The sequence below is a fragment of the Agelaius phoeniceus genome, chromosome 2 (genome assembly GCF_051311805.1).
Source record: "Agelaius phoeniceus isolate bAgePho1 chromosome 2, bAgePho1.hap1, whole genome shotgun sequence".
NCBI lineage: Eukaryota > Metazoa > Chordata > Aves > Passeriformes > Icteridae > Agelaius > Agelaius phoeniceus.
Genome location: NC_135266.1, coordinates 98,937,603 through 98,956,942, shown reverse-complemented (window position 1 = coordinate 98,956,942; position 19,340 = coordinate 98,937,603). Strand labels below are relative to the sequence as shown.

Sequence of the window (19,340 nt, the reverse complement as noted above, 5' to 3'; positions counted from 1 at the left end):
AGTGCCAGCCTGTCCCCAGCCCCATGGAAAAAGTCCTGAACATGACTGTAAAACTGTGCAAGTGGAACATCTGGATTTACAGAAAAATCAGATGTTATCCACAAGTTTCCTTGCAAAATTGGAGATTATTAGTGTCATACTAAAAGGTGATTTTTAACAGCAGACCTTTCAGCAGACTATCAAGTAATCTGTTTTCTTGCACACCCTCTGAGAGCCCTATTAGGCCCTTCCGCTCTGCAGCCTGTGCTCTTTACTACATGCTGGGCTTTTTATTTTAGTGAGGAGTTTTTTCAGAAGTTTTACTGCTGAAAAATATGGAAGGCCTGTCATGCTGGTTTGTCACTTCATGATCCATTATACTGCCTTCTCAAACTGAGAGCTGCTCTGTAGGTTTCCGTAACAACTTTCATAAAATAACATTTCACTGAGCTTGTTACAGACAAATATGCAATGGTTACATCTAATACTGGGCTAACAGCAGGTGGGGTAGACTTTGGCTTTAGAAAGGTACTCAGTTGTTAAATTTTAGGTCCCCAAAACAAGTGAGAAATTTCTTTCATAGTGAGTGAGAAAATGGATTTCTGGATTATGTTACAGAATTTGTCCAGTTATTTATTTTAAACTGCAATTAAATTATGTATAGAAACTAAGAAGGAACCAACAAGGTAACTGATATAAATCAACAGAGAGATCTCACCTCTGTATTAGCGTATTATATTTGGGCAATACACATCTCTCTATATCTATCTAAAGAGAAGCAGAGAGGGTTTTTATCACAATTCTTAGAGTAACTCCGTGAAGGGATAGGACCTGTAATTGAGACCAATCTCAAGAGGCTTCTGTGGGACTCCCTTGTATCGATATTTTTGGTCAGAACACGTCATATTCTCCCCCTTTTTACATTTCACACAGCTGAGTTAAGAGAGAGAAAAGAAAAGGAGGGTTCATTTTGTCATCTCAGGAAGGAGTAAGGCTGATGGGTACATGGTCACCCTGTGTCCAGTGGTGATTGATAAGTCCCAGTACACTGCATACCTTTTGTGTTGACTTCTCCCTGGATTGAGGGCTACAGCAGGATGCTGAGGCCAGCCTCAAATTTTGATATTTTCATTAATCAATTCCAGCCTTGTATAAGGTGTGTCACTTCAAAAGCAAATGCTCTTATATGTTAAAGAACAGGTACAGAAGAGAGCAAGGCAGGGATTTACACACTCACCTCATCATGGGCTGCCCTGGTTTCTTCAGAGACAGCACTGTGGTGGTGCAGGAGGAGCAGGGCTGCCCCATGGGCCACACAGCAACCACAGGAGCAAAAAGCAGTGGTAGGCCTTCCTTTGGCCCTGCCATCTTCAGTGCCCCAACACAGTCACGAGCTGTCTAAGGGAGGGCTGAGAATTACCCTGCCTAATGGTCACTGGATGCAGATATGCACAATGGCTCTTCCTGCAGGAAATAATCCTGGGATGGCTGTGATAGTCATCAAGCTTCTAGCACCATTTTACCTTCATTTCTCAAAGAGAAAAAACCCTTTCATGAGATAAAAACAAAATAGGGAGATGAGGGTATGATAGCTAAACATCCTTATGTGCCCATTCCTGAAGCAACAAAAAGCAGTGTCTCTCTCCCTCTGCCAGGGGAAGAGCAATTCTTCATCAAGATGTACTTTTGGGAGAAATGAGTGTCCAATAGGTCTGCCAGTGATTTTTCCTTAACCCACACAGTATGCTATTATTATCAGTCAGCCACCCAAACTCCGTTTTCAGTCTGCTTAAAAGGGAAAAATGAAGATTTTAAATTTGCATGGTATGCAAAGAAGTCATGTATTCAAGCATCTGTAGCAGGACACTCTGGGCTAGGGTACAGCAGCTCAAACTTTGGCTCATTTACAAGTTGGCAATGATGGACTGAGCGAAGAGGATTTTTGGAGTTAAGAATGCTTGCCAAACAATCTCAGTTTAGACCCATCATGAGCAACTGCCAGACAGATGCTTCCTGGCTGAGGCTGGCACCAGTACAGGTGTGCAGGCCCTGAGAGGAGTGTGAAAGCCAGAAGTGTTGAGTAGGAGAAACCGAAGAGCTGATAATATCTCTTTCAGCAATAAAGCACATTTTGCTGAGCAGGTGTATTGGGTCTGAGCTGGAGCTCCTTTTCCCTTGGAAGCTCTCACAGTGCTGTGCTTTGCATGGGTAGCTGGAAAGGTGTTGATAACACACCGGTGTTTTGGGTACTGCTGAGCAGCACTGGCACAGCATCAGCGCTGCCTCTTGCCCCCCCATCAAGGGGCTGGGGGTGGGCAAGATCCTGGGAGGGGACACAGCTAGGAGAGCTGACCCAAATTAACCAGAGGGATATTCCACACCACAGCGTGTCAGCTCAGATATAAAAGCTAAGGAAAGGAGGAGGATCCGGGAGAGCAACTTTTGCTCTTTACAATGTTTGCCTTCTGGAGCAACCACTCCACCTGCTGAAGCCCTGGTTCCTGGGAAATGGCTGAACATCTCTTGCAGATGGGAAGTAGAGAATAAACTTTTTTTTTTCCTCTCTTTGCTTATGCACTCACATACTTTCACTTTTGCTCTAGTAAACAGCCTTATCTCAATCTATGAGTTGTTTTCCATCTTATTCCCTCTCCCCTGTCCAGCTGGGAAGGGGAGTGGTGGAGTGGCTTGATGACCTGGCACCCAGCCAGAGTCAGCCCACCACAGCAGGCACAACACGTACTTGTATATGATTGACAGTCAATCATTTTAAAAAGACCAGTCCAGCTTTTCCATGGGGGGGATTTCTAGCATACCTCCCTAAGGTGTCTGAAGATCCTTCTCTTACATGGTGATGCCCCTCAAGGATACCCCTCAAGGCTGGGTGAAAGTGATTCCCCATGGCCATTGGTATGGGTGAGTAACATCAATATATATTTGATAAGCTAGCTCTGATATTGATTTAATAAGAAGTACACTATATTTTTAGTTTTATTTTGTTGTAAATAATTCTGATTAAAGCCTTTTGTCTTTTGGACGTTTTGTTCTTTTCCATTTTCACTTTTTCAATTTTTACTTTCTTACCTAATCATTAACAATTTTTTAAAAAATCGTTCATTTTATTAATACTGAATATCTGGTTTGCTATCCTAAATCCTGCAGGACAAGCTCAGATAGAGGTTCTAATTCACCTATACATTCTTTAGGTATAAACTAATGACCAAGTCTGGGGACAGGACTGGATCCAGCTGCGCCTTAACTCCTCTCTGAGAAGGAGTTTAGAAAGCATGATGATACATCCTGCACCTTGTGACTCAGCAAGAGGGTCTGCCTGATAAACTTTTCTCAAAGTTCCCATTCAGTTGTGCAACAACATCCAGTGTAAAGGCTATGGGTAGCTATTGTCCCAGCTCTGAAATGGCTTTACAGACCCTAAGAAGGGTGGAATGGGGGATAGCCAGTTCTGGGGAATTGCTGGGCTTTCCAAATAACCTGCAGAGCCTCCAGGCCTCCAAATCTTCCTCTCCTTTCTCCTTCAAGACACCAAAAATATAAAGTATAAGCACAAATTACAGCACCTCTGTGGGCCCTGGGTTTCCAAATCCCCAGAAGTGGGAATTAAATGAAATGTTTGCATCTTCTCCACAGAAACAGGAGACATAACCCAACTGATTTTGGACACCTGACTGAATTATACAAACTATGGCCATGAACCATGTCACCCAACTCCCAAAATTGGCTCTTTCCTCTTGGGCCATCTGAATCCCAAATTTTCTGACACAGATGCAGGAGACTGTTTTCAGGGGCAGATTGCAACTCCTGCTTCAGGTCTCAGGAAAATTCACAGGGGCTTGTTGTCATTAGAAGACATTAATTAAATCTCTTTGGTTTAATTAAAAAAAATCAGAATGTGTTGCTTTTCTAGTTTGCTAATCCCAGATTGTTTACCTTGGTATTTGTGGTAACTGGCTTTTGCCAAGTGTTTTTTCCCCCACACATTATGGAGCAGAGAGAGGTAATGCTCTTCAGACACTCATGCCACTCAGCCTTCCTTCGTTCCTGTAGGTGTGAAGGTTGTGTTTTCACAGCCAACACTGAGCACACAGGCTTCCCAACACAGCTCTAACCTGAAAGGCTGGAAGTGCACAATACTTCTTTCAGGAGCCTTGCCTTCCACCACAATAAACAGAACAAGGGAAAGCATGTGTCACTTGGATTCACTCTGAAGTTCCCTCAGATTATCTCATGAGTGCCTAGTGCCTTCTGGTGTATAACAGCACACCTGCACTTCAGCCAAAAATACTTCAGGGGCTCAGGTTTGTTATCTGGTTAGTTTTGCTTAAGCCTGCCTCCACCAGGCCCCAGTCTTCTTTGCATTTTCATATAAAAGATTGAATTTCAAAAAAAACTCCATGAAGACAAGAAGTAGGCTCGTGATCAAAACTGGATATTAATAACCACAAAGCAAGCTATTGTTTCAGTGAAAAGCAGTGTTCTCAAGGCATAATGTATTAAACTTAGGTATGACAACAAAGCCTTCTCTGTTCCTCTAGTATCAGTTCTGAAAGCTGTCTGCAGTCTCTAGATGGCACTGTGACTCTTTATAATGATTAATCTAAAATGACCAACCCTTGTAAAATAGTGCATTGCCAATTGAGTAAGAAGTCACAGCTGCCAAGTGACTATCTTCCATCCTTTATATATCAGACATGCAATAATAGCTGGGTTTATAGTGCCTATTTACTTCTTCAGTCACAGCACAACCTTGTGCTTTATAAAGTGTCTCCCTTGGTGTATTCACAGTTAATACCACACATACAGCCAGGTGGTGCTGTTTTACTCAGATGTTCTTTCTTAAGTAATCTGAATTATCCAATTAGAGATCCCCTTCCCTACTATTCAGAACATGTATTCTGGATGTAGCTGTACCTATAGCCAGGTTGTTAGGTCTGATTAGAAGCACATAACTGAAGGGTTAATCAGGTGTTCACAATTGCAGGGTATCAGTGTGATCAGTCACTACTAGTGAATTTACTGCTAGCCATCATGTTATTAAAGGCATGGAGAAATATATTATCCAAAGTCTAAATCAATAGAGATAATATTTTTTCCTGCTTCCAGACTGGAAATTAAAAGTTTTCTAGTATAAATCAACTTTCCAATCTACATTACTATTCAGAATAGCCACTTGCAGAAATACAAGTGTAGGTGGTGGGGGGCGAACAAACCAAAAGAAAGTTCAAGATCACAGGGATCTTTTGTATTATCAGAGACTGGTATTTAGTCACATCCTGATTATAATGATAAAAGCCTCTAACATTATTTCCTTAATGGAAAGCAGCATGATAGCTGTCATGATGAAAGATCAGATTTAGCATTTTGTATGACCATTCTGTGTATTTGGGCTGCAGTTGGATATTGTCTCTAAGAGCGCTACAGAATTAGAATGAGAGAAGAACAGAGTTTTCACAAAGAAGTTTAATCTGTTCTAACCCACTGAGAAGTCCAGTGCATTGTATAATCCTTTCTTATTTGTAATAAATACTTTAAAGTAGTGGTGTATATTATCATTACGTGACCAACTATGCTTCAAAAGGAGATACAAATAAATGTTATAATGAAGGCATAGCAGTTGGAATCAAGTTATCAAGTGAAAATGACAGAATTCTTTGTGATCACATACCAAAGAGGCCTAAGATGTTTTACCCTCACCTCTGGGATGCAAAGATATGCATCTTTCCTAAATTCAAGTCAAATATTTCAGATTTGTACAAAGATGATTTCACTGCTGTAAACACGAGGAGAAGCCTAAGCCAAGGCCACAGGGCCTAAGACAGTCAATTGGTTCAGTGCCTTACAGAGTGGGTGCAGGCTGTATTCAGACTAGATGTTAGTGATTTCTTAGCACAGCCATCAACAAGGATGGCAAGAGGACTGGGAGAAATAATGATCACCACTGAATTCCATCAAGTCATAGACAAATTACTCCAAATTTCTTTATAATGGCCATCAGGGACCAGAGAGCATTATGGTGTGAGGATGATCTACACAAATATTGTCAATAAATAATGCTGGCTCATAATTTTGTGTCTCAGATCTCAGTGGGAAAACAAGACACAACTGTAAGATATAATTAGTAAATTCTTGAATAGCTAAAGTGAGGAAACTTTAAACTTTTTAGCTTTAACCTGGTTTTTAAGTGCTACATTTAATTTTTCTAATATACTCGATGTTCCTCCAAGATTATTTGCCTGTTTTGGACAATTTTCATAGCAACAAGGAACTTTACCAGAAGAGCCAAGCAGTGCCCTGCCCTCAGAAGTGGGCTTGAACATTCTCTGAAGCAAACTTGTGTTACCTGGTGGCAGGGCAAGATGGGAGAGTAGCAATGGCCATTTGGGTTCCCATTCTGCAGGATGAAAATGATTGGGTTCCAGTTACTGCTGGTGCAGTGTGTACCTCTGGCAGGCTTGGACTGTGACCCCAAACAGCCTAGAAAGGAATGTTTTACACAACAAGTGTATTTTGTTGTGGTGGTGTAAATATGCTGCTATACAAGCAGCAGCATGGTAGAAATAGCAACTACAACTGATTGAGTTCTGAAGATCACAAAGCCTCTCCAACAGCTCGGCACCATGTGCCCTTCAGCTGTCATAGGTCTTATGGAAATGGATGGACCAAGGTAGGCATAGAATTACAGCAATAAATCAGTTTATGCCTGCTTCTTGCCTCAGTGTCAATGAGACTGTGTTCTGACCTATGTTTAGCTAGAAATTTGAACTAAATGAGAACTTAAACTGAAGTAATCTAATTTCTGTTTTGCAAAAGGAATACCATATTTTTACTGTCCACATCCAGAGAAGAACCAAAGTGAAAGCAGTTTTACTCAATGGAACAGCATTCGCATTTCTTGGTCCCATGTCCCATTCCCCACTTCTTCATTCAAACACAAGAATAAAGCAACTGATGGTGCATCTTACAGTAAATGTGGCACTTTAATAATTCTGCATCTCATTTGTCAGTTTATACTGTGCTCCTTGGAAATCTGAAGATCTATTGATTATATTCATACCAGGAAGCTAAAACAGATGACTTGCCAATAAAGTCTACCTGCTTCTGGTTCTCAAATGCGATTTACTTACAGATTTAATGCCATTTTACCATGGTGTCCTGATTCCAGAACACCAGCTCACATCTGTCTTCTTGCTACATTACAGAAAACAAAACCCAAGCTTGTTCTATGCCAAGATGAGGAGTATATTTTGTCTAGGGAACAGAAGTAACATTCAAAGACAATTCACAAATCTGACTTCCAAATAAGTAGAAAACATAAAAGGTCATTATGAAAGATAAAAGTTGTTTTGAGGAAGATTTGAAGGGGGAAAGCCTTATTCTTATGCATTTGTGCCATGAAGTTCCACTTTTGATTGCAACCCACTTGTTTAAGGTGGTAAAGATTTTGATTCAAAACTTATTTAAAGGGTTCAGATTTATGATTCTTTCATGATTTTGACTGAAAAAAACCCAACATAAACTCTTTCATTTCAGCTCAAAGATTTGAAAATATCTTTTTTTTCAAGGTTTGGAATTTGAATATTTCAGAAATTTGTTCTGAGAAGCAATAATGATTTAACCATTGCCCTACTTCACAGTAAAATATATCAACTTTTAGCTGATTCTCCTACTGGAAATTCAATTTTTTTAATGCCCTGATTTGCACTGTAATTTTCTTCTTTCTTTTTCTTTGCATCTGCCTCATCACACACTCCAAGCACAGAGACAAGGAAACAGCTAAATACCTTTTTAAGAAGCTTCTCTGATATCTGCCCAATGTTATAAATCACTACTTGCACTTTGGCTGTTTTGGAAAAGTTTTGTAGGCTTTCCTCCTTCAAAATGAGACTGGGAGTTTACACAGAAAGCAGCCTTTGTGTACCATTTGGGATGATTTGGATAGGGGTACAGTAATCCCTCCTAGCTGACAGCAGAGAATGGCAATGTTTGCCCTAGCCATCTGATTAAACTCTCCTGTGCTCCTGAACATGGGGCCTGAGTATTTTCCTCCTTTTTCTGATTGTTCAGTTTCAAGTAATTTAGAATTGTTACAATGGAATATTTGTTCTTAATTCAACTGTTAATATATTTCCCTAAGGGAAAAATCTGCATTTTATTCTATTTTGTCAGGACACTCTTCATAGGCTCAGGCTGTGTAAAACTCCTAGAACCAAGGCACTTAGTACAAGCTTTCAGCATTTAAACTTGGAGTTTCCCTGGGGTTTCCCTTGGCTTTTACTTGGATCTCATTTTTCCTTTCTTTACTTATGATATGAAGGGATTAGTTGGGTGCATGTAGTTACTGCCAGTCAACAGTTTCTCTTGTAGTTCCAGCCTATTTGCTGTGCCCCAAGAGTCTCAACAATTATTTTGGTTCTTTTCTGTTCATGTGTCTCCTTGTTTATCTCTTAAGAGGTCCTGTACAAGTACAAATCTTGAGGAATGTTATTGAACCACCAATGCCTTTTGCTGCACCTCCTTAAATTTCCTTGTTATTCAAATACTTCTGGCACATTTTATGTCTTGTGCTTTGTTTTACATCAATCTTTTTAAATCTTTATTGCAGGTGTTCACAGAAAAAAAACAAGGCTCACCTTTGCTTGTTTACTTTCTTAATATAGATTTTCCATTTATTCATTTGAGAGTAAACACAACGAAACACCCAAGCCATTAGCATAGTGATGTTCCTCACATGACAGAGTTAAAGGGGATGAGAATGTGCTTGTGCAAGTCCGGCTTTTTGAAACTGGAGCTCTGCTCTCCAGTATCACTTTAAATTGTTGTGTTAACATCTTTTTTTATTAGCTGGTTGCCAATAGCTGTCTTAGTGCTGTTTGGCCTTTTGTTCCTGAAATGTGATTTTAGTGTTGCTGTATAGCAAATGAAGTTGAATTTGGTGTCAGTTCCTCTGTGCTTTGTTATTTTAGTCGTGGACCTCAGTCTGCTGAAGGCCACCTCCAGATGACATGGGCTGACCCAGAACTCAGTGTGGCTCTTGCTTCCTGCACTGAAAATTCATGCTCCCAGCTGGCCACAAGAGCCCTGCCTGCTTTCTGGTGGAGGCCAACTCTAGCAGGAGCAGTAATCACATCCCAGGTAGGATATGATTACTTTGCACTCTGATATAGAAGCATAAAGTCATAAATATGTATAAAGAATGTTTATCAGTTCCTGACCTTTACTTAAAGACTTCAGGGATTTGCAAAACCACAAGGGAATCCTGTTTGGTCAAATATTATATCCTGCTCTTTAAGAGGCAACAGTCAAAAAAAGTTTTTTCTGACTCTATACTGCTCTGTGAAATACTGCTGAAGTAGCACCAGATACTGCTTTGCTTTCTGGGCTGTTACTTCAAATCATTTAGGGAAAATATCAGCTTTGGTGGTATTAATAAATAAAGGAAAGGTCTTGTAATTGCCAAATTTGGCAATCTGTTATTTAGGCATAAGATCTCCACCAATATAGACATCCAGTCATAATGTTAGTCAATGGAGAGGGAAATAAAATTTTTCTTTTATTCCACTGCAAGTCAGGAGGTAATCTGTCGTATTAAAATAATGGTGCAAACTTGCATCAGTTAAGGGACTCAAGCCCTAAAACATTTGTTCTCAGTAATTTTCTGCTGTTACAAGATAATTATTATTGTACATTTAACGACTTTCATAATTTTAAGCCTATTGTAGACAGCTACAATTGAGTGCTACCTATATACTAGTCAATCCCATACATTTTCTATTACTTAATTATAAATCTTTATTTCTGAATAATATTTAGTGTGGAGTCAAAGTATAGAAACTATAGAATAGGATTGTTTCCAATTGCAGTAAGGATGAAAACCAAAGGCTCTGTTTAAATGGACTATTCAGATTGCACCATATTCTGGGTATATTATACAGGGTGTTCAGGGGGAAAAACACAAATTTTTTTGTGCAGAGACAGCTTCAGTCTCAGGTTTCAAATCAATCTCTGTTTTGTATGAAGAATCTCTTTTGAGCAATCACAGTATTTCCTTAGAGAAGTGAAAAATTATGCATCAAACTGAGGATGCTGGCCAGAAAGGCTAAAATGCTATTCTTAAACCATTTCGAGCAAATTATTTAGTGCTCGTTTTGCTTTGTAGGCACAGGATTCAACAGCACATGACTGAAAACAAGGAGCTGAAATTAGGAATCTTTCTGATTTCTCAAGCTAAGCACTATTGCCCATTTTAAAGTGACTTCCTTTTATGGCTCATAATGCCTTTGACCTCTGTACCCCTAGCCAGCATTTTAGATATGTTCTTTGTACTTAGAATCAGACTACCTACCACACGTAACCTTGCTTGTGTAACCAAGGTCAAAATAATTCCATCTGTCAGTCTTGAATTCCATAAATGATACCACCCTTGTGCTCTGAGGCAAAGAAAAAGCTTTCAGGCAATGTTGCTGGTTAATGAATTCAGCATTTATGTGTTACACAAGGGTCATCTTGCCGTACACCATTCAGGCAAAACAGTGATTGGAAGAAGAGGCACAGCATCTTCATGGAAATTTCTCTGACAAGCTTGGGGCACAAAGCCAGTGCTTTTCAAAATATTTGCTCCTTATGTCAGTGTTTTAGCATGACACTTTCCTAACAGTCCTGTTCTGCCAGCTTCAAGAATGTGTTCCCTATTGGTGTCCTAACCTTTCCCCAGTTGCCCAGAATGACTTCATAGGCTGACCATGATTATGTGCTCTGGATCAGTAAAGAATTGGGAATTTCTGGTCTAATATGCACCATTTGCTCTTTGTGTAGCCTGTCAGCCTGCCTGCTGCAGACAAAGACTGACTCCAGAAAGAAATTATAGTTCAGATAGAGCAAAACAGAGAGATGTGGCAGTAAACCATTTCTGCAATCACACAACAGTTAAAATTTTTCAAGACCTTTACACAAATTACCCTTGCTTTTTAATAGAACATGTTCAATTATAGTACACAAAAAGACCCCCAAAACCAATAGACTGATGTTGGGGAATGTGCTAAGAGAAGGTAGGCTGTTACATGTCCAAGCATGGCTTGGAATGGTCCCCTCTTTTTGTTTTTGGAATGGAAGTGCCAAACCATCATCTTTCTGGCACCAGTCAGGATCAGACCTGTTTTGCTTGCTCTTCATATCTATGTATTTGTTGAAGGAAGAGCTCAGTGACAGAGATAGTGGGCAGCCCTTTGCATCAGAAGGAGTTCTCTAACAGTTTAACTTTGCATTGCACTGTGTCATTCTCCTTAAGCACGCAGATCCTGCTCAAGCAGTTTAGGTATCAGACTAATAGCTTGAGCTTGATTTGGTATAGGCAAGTGTAATAGTAAAATGTCCTCAATAAGGCAGGACCATTTGGACTCTTTATTCCCTCTTTTGGGACTCACTGTAATGGGACAACCATTACAATTGTTGCCAAAACTCAGAGGATTAAGCTTTCAAAGAGTCTGTTATAAAGCTAAGTTAGCTAAGTTAGGGTTTGGTTACAGAAGTAAAACATTCCTCAACGCTTAGAATGAAAACTTTTGACAGCTCAGACTTCAAAGCTTCTTTTCCAAGGAGGAACAAGAGGTCCAAAAGAGACAACATTAATTAATGAAATTGAAGCTCATATCTCTTACCTTTGATAACCATGTAATTTTTTGTTACCAGTCCCCTGTAAATTCAAGCCTTTCAATTCTCAGAAGGAGCTGCTTCCAATAAATAATCCCCCTTTGGACCATGCAGTGTTCTTACTGCAGCCATGTTGACAGTCCCATTGCAAGGGTCTTGCTTACAGACAGCCCTTCTGGATTGCTAAAACCTGGAGGCAAATGGGGGAAGTTCTGTTGAATAAAAAAAAAAAAAACAACAAAAAACCCACAAGCAAAGAATCAGAGCACAACCTTTGGTTACATGCTAGACCATGTAATGTTATTCAACATGAAGGACAGATCTGCTAGGTAAGTTGTGATCAAGTCAGAGAACTTCACAAGCAACTAAAACCATGACCATTATAATACTCAGTTGTTTCCTTACCCCAAGAAACATCAATTACAGCTCACTGAAGTTTATCACCCCAGTGCAAACATTTTAAAAATACAGATTTTGATCAGTAATTTTGATTGCCTGCAGCTCTAACATTTAACATCAGAATAAATTGTAACTCTTGAGAGATGGATTTGCTGATGCAGCTGGCTCATTCTATGTCTAAATGAAACATGATCTTCCTAAGGCTAAAGGTTGTTCTAAAATGATTTACCTAAAGATGGATGGTATCCATGGGCTTATTTCATTACTTCATTACTTATTTTGTTAAGGTTCCTCCTCTCCGCCATCTCTTCCCAGCCTCTCTAAGAATGGTTTAGCTTTACATTGCCTCTGTGGTTAGCACTTTTTTTTCCCACTGAGAATCCCTACATAAGAAACTGAAAAATATGTGTACTTTCTGCATAACCAACAGATTCATAGAAAAAAAGCTAAGTTACACTTTGTGTTTATATATGAGGCGTCACTTTTCCAACTTGATAGCCATGTTAAACAATGTTTTCACAATCTGTTTTTGAATTGTTGTACTTTTTGTAACTAAAACTCATTGGAAGAACTTACATGACCAGTGTGAAGCTATGGGGCTGATATACTTGTTAAAAATATATATTTTTTCCCTGTTGACACTGTCTGAACTTTCATTTGATCATTATTATATTGATTCTAATAACAAAATTAGTATAATTAGTGATTTTTATATATTACTAATGGACAGGGGCAAACTTAACTTGAATTCTTTTCTTCTTAAGCATATTTGGGTGTTTTCTTCTGTGAAAGGGCAGATTTTCAGGATTCTTATACCACAAACTTGTTTATTTATTAGTAGCAGTCATTAGGCTAGTTGAATGATCCTGTTCTATGTATATCTAAACTTTGAGAACAATAGACGGACTGAAAATATTTGATTTTTAATGGAATCTATCATATAAAAATAATATTAGAGTGAAACAACATTTAAAAAACCAAAACCAAACCAAACCTAAAAACCAAACCCCAAACCTGACACAGTAGTTGATTAAAAATATTTACCTTATATTTTGTCTGAAAACTCTTTCTCCCTCCACTTTTTTAAGGAAGAGAATGATTCTAGAATGAAGGAAAAATTTTGCTATGAGTTGCATGCAAGTCAAGAATAAAAGATCTAGAAGTAGGCTTCTCTGAATAAAAAAAAAAAAAAAAAAAGACAAAATGAGTTCTTTAAGAGAAGTTTACTGATTAGTAGAGACATGCTAACAGAAAAAGTCCAGCAAGGTGTAGGTGGGGTGAGTTGGTGGAAGGGACATTTGGGTAACTGTGATCATTTGTGTAACTGTGATCCAGCTCTCAAGAAACTGGTCCAAATCTGATCATACATATACATTTATTTAGAATAATTTTCTGTGTTCTCAACACTAGCTGGATTTCTGTGTGTAGAAGTCTTTCCTTTGAAATTTATCTTACCAGCATTCAAGACTGAAAATTTAACTACTTAGTTGCATTGCTCTGTTCTGTACATTAACACTCCCCTGTTTGTTAAATAAATATTTATAGCCTTGGAGGAAGGCTCATAACTAACCGTGGTTTTATGTAACTAGTTACTTTGATGGTTTCTGAAGACTAAAGCAGTGCTTGACAGTGACACATCAGTGTTTTTCTCTGGCAAGTTCTGTTACTTTATTTGCAGTAAACAGGTTCTTGACAGCTGAGAATTGCTCTGAATGTAATCCAGCTGAGTGCTCAAATGAATCCTTACCTTTAACTACATAAATATCCCTGCTGAGTTCAATAGGTGCATATAAGACAAAATATATGCTACTCAGTGCTTTGGTGAATCATGACCAGAATGCACAAAAACTGCAGGATTGCATCACACAGGGCTTATTTTCATGGTCCTTGATACTCACACTGATATTTATGGAGATATCACTTTTAATGCTAATACAGGCTGGAAAGCATAACAGCTTGGTCTATGAAAGTAAGAAATTTAAAATTTCAGAGTGTATACTGTGTGTTTGACACTAGGAATCATACCTAGACAAAGTGGGATTTTACAGTTTAGAACAAGGATCCCAGACAGAAAATTACTTTTAAATGCAGAAGGATACTCTTCTTTCCAATTGGAACCTGTTTTGTTCTTGTTTTGGTGATCTTTACAGAACTAGCATAGTTAGAGAACTTTTTTACTTGACAAGAAAAAAAAAGGCGCCATTTGTTTGATAAGAACATCTATTATAGGTCTTAGATGGTTATAGAACTTTGACAGAAATAATTTCGCTATTCAGTGAAAAATATAGACTTTTTTTCTGCTGGTACTCACAACTTTAAACCCATGAAGAACTCCATAGTGGATAGGAACCTGCTAAAATAGTGACAAAAATAGCCAGTGACTCAAACTGAAAAGGATTTTAGGCTTTTGTCACATGAAAAACACATAGGGCTAAAAGCAAACCTTGACATGGCCATGTTCATGCATCCCCTTTTCCATAGCTGGAACAAGCACTTTCCCCACAAACAGCCTATCTCTGGCTCCATGAGATCCAATAAATAGCAAGTCAATCCCCATGGCTACAATCTAGGATGGGCCTTAATCTGAAGGACTTTTTATAGCTCTGCTTAGAAGACAAAAACATAATTATAGCTACTTCACTGATGTGAAATGCTTTCACGTGGGCAACAATTTGCAGATCCATTTCTATTGGCACAAGTGGGAGCCAGGATATACTTTTGCATTCAATTGTAGGATAACAACAGCCTTCAGAAATTCTGCAAAATTAAAGGAGTGATTTGTTTGGTTCAGGCTGTCCCTCAATTTTCCAATACCTTTTTCATCCTTTACATGCTCTGAGGGCCTCTACTGCTTATACATTACCTTTTATTTTCTCTTCTGTGCTTTTGCAGGAGTGCAGTAGAGAAATTTATCTGTTGGGGCAGGTGGGAAGAGGCTGAGCAAGATTTAGGCAGGAAAGACTAGAGGTGAAATTAGAGTAAGGATAAATCAGACTCCTCTTCCCTGCAGCTTTCACAGAGCTACTCCAAACCCTTCAAACAGCCCACTCTACCTACATATAGAACTTCCTTTCAGCTACAGGTAGCATAACTAAAAAATCTAAAATCATCTCCCATTATCTCATCTATTCAGAGATTCTGCTGTATGAGGTACAGCAGGGTGGAGCTTTGGTGTTTGTTAGCACCTGGAGTGAACAGAGAACTATTCTGCATTTCAGTTTCTATCTCTAAAACATGGATGCCAGGTCTTCTCTGTATCATAAGAACATCATGCCTATACATGCACTTTTGTACCCAGATACTGCAATGAAAACAGATAAAAGATAGACCTTATTACGTGTAAAACTATAGTACTTGGGAGAGTAACCTGCTCCCTTCATGGACTGCAAGCTCTCCTTTTTCTCAATCTGAATAGCAGCTGCTGGCATGTCCCTGAACCATCTCCATCAATGTGGAACACCGAGGCTCCTCCTGAGCAGCTCAGCTGCCTGCTGCAGGCAGGCAGTGCTCTAAGTCCATACCAGATTGCTCCTTCCTCTCCTTGAATTGGTGAAACGTGGGATGCATTAGTCTTCAACTGACTATGTCTCACTTGCTCCTACCTCCTCCGCCCCCCCAAATTGTCTTTCTACTTAATATGCATACGAAATTACAGTGAATTGATTTCATCTGAATTCAAAATAATCTCTACATTAACTTTGCTTTCTTAAAATCCTTCATTTTCAACTACACCTTTTATGACCAAAATCTGCAGACTTTGGGGTTTTTTTCTTTTGTAAAGGAAAGACTGGTATATCTAGTCTTTATCTTTGTAAAAACAGTTGCAAAATTATACATTTATATTCTGAGGATGAGGCACATTTAAACTTCCAGAACTCTTGCGCACCTGCATTCATCTCAATTATGCAAAAAGCTAATGTTCTGAACCAGACATTCAGTTTTGTAATAGAAATCTCTAATTTGCAACACTTCCATAGTTTCATGTGCCAAAACAAGACTTCTTGTTGTCTTTGGAGTCCATTAATCAGCTTGGCTTTTGGTCTGTCTGCCTCTGAAGTTGAGTGCAAGAGGGCTTCTTTCAGATCACAGCACGTGGTTCTGCTTAGTGAACCTCCAGCTATTTCAAAAAGCCTTAATAACTGGTGAGAATTTTGATCATTTTCATACGTATTTTATAGACTGTTGAACTGCTATCCCTTTCCATCTGCTATTTATTTCCTCTAGTTCAGGTGAGCATTGTTATTCCATGTAGGACTAATGCAGTGCGATAAAGGAATCCAAACAACAGAAATAATCAAAGTAAATGGTTTACTTATTACCAGTGGGATGCAGATTCCTTCTCACCATTTGGGAAAATAAATAGTGGCTTTTTTTTCCCCTCCCTGGATGTTTGTAAGAGAAAATGTGCAGTTTTATGGGTCAAAAAAAATATTAATCAGCCCTTGAAGCCTCAAATATTGGATGCCTACAGACACAGCACGTCAGTAATTAAAAACTTAGTTTATCAGTTCAAAAGGAGAAGTAGCATCACAAGCAACTCCTACTCTATAACTGCATACTGTATCCCTGCTGCTATGACAGGCAATTTTTTTTCTGGGAAGCCATTTTAGAGCTCAAGCAAATAAAAGTAGTTTACCTCTATTTGAAATCTTTGTCTCAAATATTTTTAAAATTCTATTTACACTACATTTTTTTGTTGGTGGTTGTGTTTTTTTTTTTCCCTAACACCAAGAATAAAACACATTCCGATTTAATCATGAGAGTCCAGGAGCTGGGTGGGACTCCTGGTCTAGATCTGGGGCTCCTATACTTCAAGCCATTCAGCAAGGAGATTTCTATAAGCTTCAAGCACTCACCAAGGGTATTGTTTCTAGGCCATCAATTCAGTTCTATCATCACATCTAAAATTAAAGTTACAAACTGTTTTCCAAATGTCATGTGTGTGAGTTTTTAATTTATGCTGAATGCTTGACTCTGTTTCACCAGCTTGTTTTTCAGAAAAAGAAACAGAAGCAGAACATTCTGCAGCACTCCTCATTCATCTACAAAGTAATTTGCAGACATCCCTAATAAAGGAGCATGGAAATTAAAACAAATTAATTGCAAAACAATTGAAAAGTCATTAAAGTGATCTTATAAATGAAAGGTAATTATGAAATTGAAGTATGACATATGTAATTAAATATAATATGATAAAAGTTTATGTTTGTTATTCCATGGTCCTTTCAGACTAATTACTATGCCAAATTTGGGAGAATTCTACTGGTTAAAAAGAGAAAAGGAAATAAATAATGTTTTACTCATAGAAAACATATCTGTCTTGACTAAAAAAGCAAGAGTTTACTATAGAACCTCAGTTCTCATGAGTTGGCTGAAGTGTTCTGTGGAAACCCAGGGCATCGAGAATATTTCTCTGCTCTGGGGTGCCCTGACCCCCAGGGGAGCACTGACTTTGACCCTCATTCATGGAGAAAGTTTCCTAGACTTCAAGATAGACTAGAATCCACAAAAGTGTGAAATAGATTATAGAGAGTAGTGTAGGTGTATCACTTGGTGAAAAATTTAGGTTTTGGGATTTTTAGTATGTTGTGGATGGAAGCAAGATGGAGGGCACAGGGTGTCATCCTGGGTTTCTTCTTCATGCTTCTTCTTTCTTCTTCATGGTTTGGGTGGCATTTTGTAATTGAGCAGAAAAGTCTGCATTGTGGGCTCTTTGGGATCAGTTATTGTGTTAAAAGGGAAAATAATCTAGGTGTCAGTTCTTAATTGGATAGTTTAGTCTTAAAAGACCTTGTAACAAGAGATTGTTACCCATTTTGTGCTTTGCTAATGAAAAGCTGCTGAACTCACATTAGTGAGACTGTTTTACTGATAAGAAATAATAAACACTTGAGTCCAAACATGAACTACTGTCTCAAGTGCCTTCAATGCAGACCCAGAGAAACCAACAACTGGGACCCCCACAGTACTTTTCTCTACCTGCTTCTGCTTCCATGCCTCTTGCACAAGAATGTGGTGATTGTTCTGGCTATAAGCGTTAAAAGAATAAAATGAATTTTATCTGTTCTGCAGAAGTATTAATATGTTCTTTGGTCTGTTCTACATGTAGCCAGCTGCTTCCCATTTAGGTCCTAACCTAAAAAAAACACTTTTCACTCATTGTAGTGATTATTACACATAAATTTGAAAAATAATTTACACTGCTTTCCTTAGTTGTGTGTCCTCCCAAGATCCATGAATTAGTCACCTCTCACACAGTTCTGTAGGATCTCAGCTTTTGATGAAGAAATCAAGAAATCTCTAGCCTTCTTTTTTTTTTTTTTTTCTTCTTTTTCTTTCTATTTTTCTAAAATACATGCAGAAACAGGTAGTTTTCTTGAATCAATACACTAATGTGGCTAGGGCTATTTCTGGCTATAACATTTGAAGTGGTGAATCTGAATTTAACATTTTCAGATTTTCAGAAATGCTCCAGAGCCTTAGGAGCACAAAGGTGTGCTGACTGCTGTGGGTATTTTGCTGCTGTAAAGTATTTCACAGTTCATTTACCACAAGTGCTGCCTGGTACTTAGAAGTATCCTTTGCAGCCCCACATTAAACTACGCACAGCCTTAACTTGCTCTGAAATATTTCACTTTGAAGTCTCTAAGCCCTTGAATAGCTTGGAAAAATGCAATAGCTCTCTCATTCTCTGAAGAAGCCAAGAACCAGTCAAAGGACTTCCCCACAAAGATGATCTGGCTTGGAGTTAGGTTTCTCCAGTGCTTTGACACTTGTTAAAATCTGAGCAGGGTTTCATAGTTTCCTTATCTCAGTGTAATGTGCACATGCATAAACCCCTCTCTATGGCACCTGGCTCTGTAGAAAGGCAGATTACACAAACCTCCTTCAGTGGATGATGGATAGAACGGGACTATGGGTATTCAGCTCTGGTGCCTAATCAAAGCTAGACCATTTTTGTATGTGAGAGGTTTAGTTTATGAAGGTTCATCTAAAAAACTCTTTTTACAGAATAAATTGCATGAATTACAAAATGAACAGGATTTTCCCCCTAACCTGCACACAAACCAGTGGTGTTAAACTAGTTGTTGTAGGACAACAGTTGAGTTGTCCCCACTCCAAGGCTGTGTAGTTGACAACTGCTGTACAATATTAACAGTGCTGCTTCCACAATCTTAACAGTGGTTTTAGGCTTAGAATAGAGGCTGGTTTTAAGTACAGTAATGTTAATAAGCGATTACACCAGCATATAAATGATTCTTTAAGCTACCATGAAGACCTAGGAATAATTTTGAAAC

The 19,340-nt window shown here is 38.7% G+C and overlaps 1 protein-coding gene and 1 long non-coding RNA gene across 2 annotated transcripts in view; one reads left to right on the top strand and one right to left on the bottom strand.

The window, feature by feature from the left end:
- Positions 1–19,340, bottom strand: part of SH2D1B (SH2 domain containing 1B) — a 55,725-nt gene that overhangs the window by 17,078 nt on the left and 19,307 nt on the right. The window contains exons 3-4 of the mRNA XM_054628092.2: positions 13,087–13,143; positions 11,652–11,833 (exon numbers count right to left, since the gene is read on the bottom strand). The gene's annotated coding sequence lies outside the window, so the exon portion shown is untranslated. The remainder of the gene's footprint in view (positions 1–11,651; positions 11,834–13,086; positions 13,144–19,340) is intronic.
- Positions 2,626–18,114, top strand: LOC143693399 (uncharacterized). The gene is made up of 3 exons (XR_013181038.1): positions 2,626–2,895; positions 8,961–9,129; positions 17,029–18,114. It is a non-coding gene; the product is annotated as an uncharacterized LOC143693399 (long non-coding RNA).